The following is an 8,331-nucleotide window of genomic DNA, read 5'->3' on the forward strand; positions in this document are numbered from 1 at the left end:
ACTTAGTAAAGCTTCAAATAAATGGTGAAAGTAACAAAGACTCAGAGATAAGAGATCTTGAGAGAAAAATTGAAGACAAAGATAGAATCATCTACAATTTTACTATAGGGAAAGAAAATTTTGATAAACTGATTGGATCACAAAGAATGTCCTTAGATAAATAAAATGCATATGAACATACTACTTGCTTCTTGTGTAATAAAACTGATTCAATGGAGTAGAATATAAGAAGAAAAAGAATCTATACACGGGGTATTTTGTAAAGGCATCAAAGAACTACGCTAGTACATCTTCCACCAATGCATATGAACATACTACTTGCTTCTTGTGTGAGAAAAAGGGACACATAAAGTTTGATTGTCCATTTAAAAGGAAAAATGTTAAAATCAAGAAAGTATGGAGAGTCAAAAATGAAAATAAAATTGAATTAAAAAGACTTAAGAAAGCTTGGGTACTAAAAGTAACACCTTGAACCCTTCTTGTAGGTGTGTTTTAGGACCACTCCATCAAAAGATAAATGACATTTGGATAGTGGATGTTCAAGACACATGACCGGAGACAAATCAAAATTTACCATATTAATACAAAAAGATGGTGGACATGTCACATTCGGAGACAATGCTAAAGGTAGAATAATCGGTATTGAAAAAGTAGGTAAAGAACCCTCCTTAACTCATGATGATGTTTTATTAGTTGATGGGTTGAAACATAATCTACTCAACATTAGTCAATTAAGTGATAAAGGGTTTGATGTAATATTTAAACAAGACAAATGCATAGTTGAAAACTCCGAAAAATAAAATAAAATCTTGTTCATTGCAAACAAAGTTGGTAACGTGTATTGTATAAACTTTGAAAATCTAATATCTCAAGAAGTCACATGCTTAATAGCCATGAATGAAACTAGCTGGCTTTGATATAGAAGATTAGGACACGCTAGTATGGATTTATGATCTAAATTAGCTAATAAGAACTTAGTAAAAGGTCTACCCAGCTTTGTGATGCTTGCCAACTTGGGAAGTAAACTAAAACAAGTTTTAAAAAGAAGAAACATATTTTCACTAGTAGGCCCTTAGAACTTATCCATCTAAATTTATTTGGTCATACCAGAACAAAAAGCATAGGAGGAAAGCAATATACTTTCGTCATAGTTGATGACTACTCTAGGTTTACCTGAGTACTCTTCTTAGCCTCCAAAGATGAAGCTTGCAAGATGTTAATAAACTTGTGAAAAAAGCTCTAAAATGAAAAAGGATATGGAATTCTAAACATAAGAAGTGATCAAGGAAGAGAATTCAAAAATAAAGAAGTTGATAAATTCTGTAATGAAAATGGAATAAATCACAGATTTTCAGCACCTCAAACTCCTCAACAAAATGGAGTTATTGAAATAAATAATATATCTCTTCAAGAAATGGTTAGGACTATGTTAAATGAACATAATTTACCTAAGTACTTTTGGGCTAAAGCTATAAATACCGCTTGTTATGTGATGAATAGAGTGTCTCTTAGATCAAACCTAGAGAAGACTCCCTATGAACTACGGAAAGGAAGAAGGCCTAACATATCTTACTTTCACATATTTGGATGTAAATGCTTTGTATTAAATGATAAAGAGGATTTAGGAAAATTTGATGCAAATTAGATGAAGGAATATTCTTATATTATGCATTAAACAGTAAATGCAATGACCTGCTATATTTTATGAATATTTTATGACTTTCCAATAATAAATACAATGAAATTCCATATCTTGGATAGATATATATATATATATATATATATATATATATATATATATATTATTGTCAACCTATGCAGTGGGAAGCTGTATCCATATAACCATAAGCACATAATTACATGATACCAGAGTGCTAAGATGTTCCCCAAAATATACATATACAACTGTACCTTAGAAACACCCTCACTTGATACTAGAGCTATACAAAAATCAATCTCCCAAAAATACTCACTCTACTAACAGGACAAGACTAAAGCCCCTCTACCTGCGAGCCTGATTTGCTCACCTAATAAGATCACTTGAAAAATGTTAAAGTAATGGGATGAGACGACGCTCAGTAAGACAAAATATGTTATTACTAGTGTGTGACAAGTGAATTACATTTTTATAAAAATATGATTTTATAAAATCATGAATAACTGAAACTGGGAATACAGGTATAGATAATATATAATGGCACCTTGTTCACGTTGCTTAACATAATTGTCTTTATAGGTTTTCTATTCCTAATACTTCTAATATACATAAGTACATCTTCTGTTTCTGTAAACTATATATACATATAAATACTGAAAAACTTCCTTATGGATAACTGTATGTCATGATTTAATCCCTCATGATAAGGTTATGTGGCCCGTAAGCGGGATCTATCATTGGCTGGCCTACCAAGATAAACCACTATACTCCTTCAGTCATATCGGCCCTCCTCAACCCATATCTGATGGGGAGCCTGTCCACAACATAGGCACGATCGACTTATCTACCACATATTATCTGAATAGGTGGTTGCACTCTGAACTATATATAGCTATGGTACCGTACTCTGTAAACTGTATCTGTAATGGTCCATCAAGATCTGATACTATATAATACGTCTCTATATACAACTATCTGTTTTACCATGATTCTATAATAACTGTATTAACTATGACGCTATAGTAAACTGTAACTATATTAACTGTATTTCTGAGATTAACTGTAAATCTGTATGTCATGGTATTATAAAACTATATAATCATGGTATACTGTAAAGCATGTTCCCTGTCTATATATTTTATAAAACATAATCCTGAAAATATTGTAAAACATGTTTCTATATAAATACTGTAAATCATGGTTCTATACTGTATCTATATTCTCACGCCACACGGTAATTTAAAACATCTTAAACATAACTGATAAAATATATAAATTCCTACTCTGAATAATAATTTGGTAAAAACATATAATTTATACTAAACTCATACTAAAGTTACCTAGCATAGCATATTTCTCTCACCTAATTTCTACTAAAATCCCCCTACTGTAACGAGCCTTACACTCACAGGGCTCCCCACTCAGTACCCTAGAAAAAATATTTTTCAGAACAAAATATCATTATTTCTATGTCTACTACATCTTCTACAACTGTTGTGAAACCAAATATTAACAAAAAAGGCCTTATCCTGTATCTGGGATGAAATCCAACTTCATCTTACCAACAATCTGCTCCAACAGACTCGGAGAGAACTTCCTTAGGAGTGTCGTGGTGGCCTCAGATTGTCAATCCAATGACTAACGGGGCCAAAATCAAAGAGAGAGAAGGGAGAGACCGCAGAGAGAGAAGAGAGAGGGTTTCAGTTGATTTTCCTACGTAAAAACTGAGTTTAGCACTATTTATACTGTGGGCTTCATCGACGAGCCACGTCATCTCGTCGATGAGGCCATGAAGGAGGTTTGTCGACGAACACCATCTTCTTGTCGACGAACACCATTATGATGAAATTTTTGCACCTGTGGCAAGGATGGAAGCCATAAGGATGCTTTTAGCCCATAAGGATTTTAAGCTATATCAAATGGATGTGAAGAGTGCATTTTTGAATGGATATATAAATGAAGAAGTATATGTCAAACAACCTCCAGGGTTTGAAAATTCTAAAAATCCAAACCATGTATTCAAATTGACAAAAATTCTTTATGGTTTGAAACAAGCTCCAAGAGCTTGGTATGAGAGATTAAGTAAATTCTTACTTAAAAATGAATTTACAAGAGGAAAAGTTGATAGTACCTTATTTATTAAAACTAAAAATAAAGATTTGTTGTTAGTTCAAATATATGTGGATAATATTATATTTGGAGCTACAAATAAAGATCTATGTAAAGAATTTGCTACATGTATGCAAAAAGAGTTTGAGATAAGTATGATGGGAGAATTAAATTATTTTCTTGGATTACAAATCAAACAAGCAAAAAATGGAATCTTTATAAATCAAACTAAATACATTAAAGGCATGTTAAAAAAGTTTGATATGGAAGAAAGTAAACACATAGGAACTCCTATGAGTATTTCAACTAGTCTTGACAAAGATGAAAAAGGGAAACAAGTTGATACTAAGCATTATCGAGGAATGATAGGAAGCCTACTCTATTTAACAGCAAGTACGCTAGATATTATGTTTAGTGTATGTATGTGTGCAAGATTTCAGTCAGCCCCAAAGGAATCACATCAAACAGCACTCAAAAGAAATCTTAGGTATCTCCTAGGTACACTTGAACTAGGTTTATGGTATCCAAAGGAATCTGGATTTGAAATGATTAGTTATTCAGATGCAGACTTTGCTGGATGTAAAATAGATAGAAAAAGTACAAGTGGAACATGTCAATTTCTAGGACATTCTTTAGTCTCTTAGTCTTCAAAGAAACAAAACTCTGTAGCATTATCCACAGTAGAAGCAGAATACATAGTTGCAGGAAGTTGTTGTGCTCAAACATTGTATATGAAACAACAGTTAAAAGATTTTCAAATACAATATCAAACTATCCTTATCAAATGTGATAACACAAGTGCTATTAATATTTCAAAAAATCCAGTATCTCACTCAAGAACAAAACACATCGATATAAGACATTATTTCTTGAGAGATCATGCACTAAACGAAGATATAGTACTAGAATTTGTGAATACACATGATCAATTAGCAGATATTTTTACAAAACCTTTATCGGAATAAAGATTCATATTTATAAGAAGAGAATTGGGCATGCTTCATAGTCGTGAAGTTATTTAGGAATTGTTCTGGTTGGCAGGCGACTGCCACCAGGGTACCAGGCAACTATCTGGCTACTGTCTTTCAAAATTCCACAAAGACAGGCTCCTGCCACATTGAAGCAGGTGACTGCCTCACGGCGGGTAGGGTTTAAAACCCTATTTTAAGTCATTTGAAAACCCACCAGGTGCCTGACCATTCATTTTTCTCTCTCAAACCCTTTGTCTTCATACTTTCTATACACAAATCTTGCTCAAAGCATCTTGCAACCTATCATCAAATCCTTCCTCCACACAAAAACCGAGCTTAACTTAGAATTTCCTTGATTTTCTTCTTCATCCAAACATGCCTAGATCAAAATCCGTTGGTGTTAAAAGATCTTCCTCTTCCACAAGAAAAAATAACAATGAGGTGGAGAAATGGTTGGTCACTCCACATGCCAAGCACCTTTACCGAAATCAAATTGTTTCAGCTGAACCGATATTAGGTAAGGTACTAGACGTAACGTTCTTCAATTTTGATTTTCCCGAAATCTTGGAACTTTTCAAGAACATTGGATGAGATAAGTTTATCACCTACCAAGCTAAAGGCTATCATCCTAATGTTGTGCGTATTTTTTATGCAAACATGGAGCGATGCGAAAATGGAATCAAAACAAATTTTCTTGGGAAAGACATCCATCTAAATCCCATATCTTTGGGAAAGATTCTTCGAATTAAGCCAGGGGATTTTTAGATTCATATTATTGAGAAGCAATGGATTATGGCTCAAGGTTTTACACCACAAGAGTTTTTGCCACTGGTTATGACTAACGCTCCAGTAAACTTTGGTCATCCTCCACTTTATAAGCAGCTTAGTTTGAAAGCCCTCATTTTGCACAAGCTCATTACAAACAACATTTTACCACGATATGGTTCTCACGATCACATTTCATTTTTGAACTGTTTTGTAATATGGTGCATTCTGAAAAGGAAGATGGATCTTCCAAGTTTGATCATTCAGTGGATTATCATGAAAGTTGATGCTCCCCGTGTTGTCCTACCATATGCGGGAATGTTGAATATGGTTTTCACTCATTTTAATGTTTTAACTCCATCATTCAACTTTACTAGCAAGACGTACTATGATATCTTTTCTGACACCGTTTTAAAACGGATGGGCTATAAAAATTTTCCTTTAGGGTGGTTCCATAAAGGACATAGGAATGTCTCATCTGCACCACCACCTTCTTAATCATCTATCCACACACCTTTAGTTCAGCTTGATCTAGATACTCCGTCATGGTTTGTTCCATTTTTTAACCATTACTTGACATTTAGTGATTGTATGAAATCTGGCCTCAGTACTTTGCAAGTGAAGGTTAAATCCATAGAAACTCATTATTCACAAATTGATAAGTGAGTTTAAAAGATTGAGCAACAGTTGTCCAGTTCCTTTAAAGGAAAATCTCCTATGAGTATCAGTTCTGCTACATCCAGTGAGGATGAATCTGGAGAACAAGAAGAAGGAGAAGATGAAAGTGAACAAGAAGAAGGAGAAGATGATAGTGAACAAGAGGAAGGAAATCATAAATCTGAAGAACAACAAGAAGAAGATTATGAAAGTGAAGATATGGAAGCTTCTGACTGATGTGCCTTTACCTATCACTTTTATGTGTTTTTAGGTAATTCAAATTTTATCGGCTAGGCTATCTTTGGTTTTCTAAAACTAGTACTTTGACTTGCAGCATTTCTTTGTTTTTGTCTCTCTTTTTCCTTTTTAATTGATGTCCAAAGGGGGAGAAAATTTTAAGAGAAGTGAGTGCAAAAATATGATATATAATATGGTTTGTAAAACCTTTTAAATACCTTTTAAATGGATGGATAAATCTTTTACATGTATGTATGGTTTATTCATGGATTATCTTTTGGACTTACATACATGAATTGTATCATGCTTATTGATAGGGGAAGCCATGAATATTAAAATCTTATTATTTTTGCTCTCGATTTGTCATCATCAAAATAGGGGAGATTGTTGGCCTAATAAGACTTACAATTCTTATTTTGATGATAACAAATCAATAATATGTTTAATATGTTTCAAGTAAAATTTTTTCTGGAAAGTGACAAAGCCCAAGTGCATAAAGAAGCCTATGGATTATAAAGAATTCTTGAAGAACACAAGTAAAGTTTATGGATTACAAAGAATCCTTAAAGAACACAAAAAAAGCTTATGAATTACAAAGAGTATGATGAATAAAATTATACTGGTGAAAAGCTCAAATAAAAGATTGAAACAATAAAGATGATGGAAGAACAAGATTGAAGATTAAAGAATTATATTTTAGGATGTTCTTAATGTAAGTACTTCAAAGGTTAAACTCAAATATAAAGTGGTTTGAAACTCATAGAAAATCAAACATATTTTTTTTAACATATATACTCTAAAAAGTATTTTTTTTAATAAATAAAAAGGGCTTAAGAAGAGAAGATTTTTTAAACCATGTTTTTAAACATATTTATTTCAAAATATTTGGAAAATCAAAAATATATTTTTTTAAACATATATACTCTAAAAAAGTATTTTTTTTAATAAATAAAAAGGGTTTAAGAAGAGAATTTTTTAAACCATATTTTTAAACATATTTATTTCAAAATATTTGGAAATGAATTTTAGAAATCTTTGGGAGTAATGGATGGCTTCTAAAAACATTTATAAATAGTCAAAAGCTTCAAAGGTTTAAAAAATGATCATAGAGGCAATATTGAAAGGTTTTTAAAATTAAGCAATTCTCAAAAGTTTCAGATCCAGAAATCTTCAAAGTTTCAGATCCAGCAATCTTCAAAGTTTAAGATGAAGCAACCTTCCAGATTTTTAAATCAAACTACTTTTCAAAGGTTTTTAGATCAAGTGATTTTCAAATATTCAAATTTCTCAAAGGATCTAAAATTTTCTTGTGCTTAAACTTTTTGATCTGATATTGATTTATATTTTTGAAGCAAAGTTTTAAAAAATCAGAATCTTTCATTTTCTTTGAAAAATCATTTGATAATTCATACTAAGCGTTGAGCTTCAAATTTCTTATTTTGAATTATTTTGGAGTATAACTGAGCTGATCATTGAACTAATCTACTCTATTGTGAGAGTTCTCTTTTGTACACAAATTTCTTTATCATCATTCTTAAACGATTTAGAGTTGTTGAATCGTTAGACCAAACAAGGGGTTATTGTTTGGAGAGGCGAGCTCTAGCCTGACAGAAGGAGTGGTTGTATGGTATTGTTCCATCAGGTAACAGAACTGATATAGTGGAATCTTTTAGTGTTTTGCCAAAGGCGAGGACGTAGGCTGTGTTGAAGCCGAACCTCGTAAAAATCTTGTGTCTTTCTCTCTGCTTTACTTTATATTATTTACTTGCTATTGTGGTATGATTTAAATGTGCAAGTTACAGATTCTTAAGTGAGAAAGAAACAAAGGTACTTGATATTTAGAAAGTACGTTTTGATTAATCATTTGCGGAAACCCAAAAAGGAAGTACGTTGGTTAATCTGCGAAAATCTTGATCAAGTAAAGTGCATACTAAG

The sequence above is a fragment of the Malania oleifera genome, chromosome 4, assembly GCF_029873635.1.
Source record: "Malania oleifera isolate guangnan ecotype guangnan chromosome 4, ASM2987363v1, whole genome shotgun sequence".
NCBI lineage: Eukaryota > Viridiplantae > Streptophyta > Magnoliopsida > Santalales > Ximeniaceae > Malania > Malania oleifera.